Genomic DNA, 528 nt, shown 5'->3' on the forward strand with positions numbered 1-528 from the left:
GGCGCCCCGCCCCGCCCCGGCGGCCGGTAAACACGGCGGCCGCTTCCGCGCGCGCCCGCTGTGACGTCGCCGCGCTGCCGCCTCGCGAGAGGCGGATCGCCCCGCCCCCTCCCTAGCGTCACAAATCGCGCGAGAAGGGGTGGAGGAGGTGTCGCCGTGGTAACGGGCGCTGCCCCTGGCCCCGCCCACTCCCCAACGACCGCCCGCCCGCCGGCAGCGCGAGCCGCTCGGGGCCGCCTCAGGAACGGTCTCAGAGCGAGCTGTCGGCTCGGGTAAGCGGCCTGGAAGCACGGGGACGGGCTGGCAGGAGGGCCCGGGCCTCCTGGTGGAGTCCCCGGCTCTGACTCTTTTTTTTTTTCTTTCTTTTTTTGGTAGTTTAATTTGTGACACAAACTGTTGGTTCGTAAGTGCACGATGTTCCTGCGAAGGAAAAAACACCCCACGCTCGCTCGCGTGGTGTCGTAGGAAGGCCAGGTACTGACGTTTCAGGGATTGCACCACGAGCTACAAACACTAGTTATGCCGTGT

This window comes from Apteryx rowi, unplaced genomic scaffold, assembly GCF_003343035.1.
Source record: "Apteryx rowi isolate R43461 unplaced genomic scaffold, aptRow1 scaffold_30, whole genome shotgun sequence".
Classification (NCBI taxonomy): Eukaryota; Metazoa; Chordata; class Aves; order Apterygiformes; family Apterygidae; genus Apteryx; species Apteryx rowi.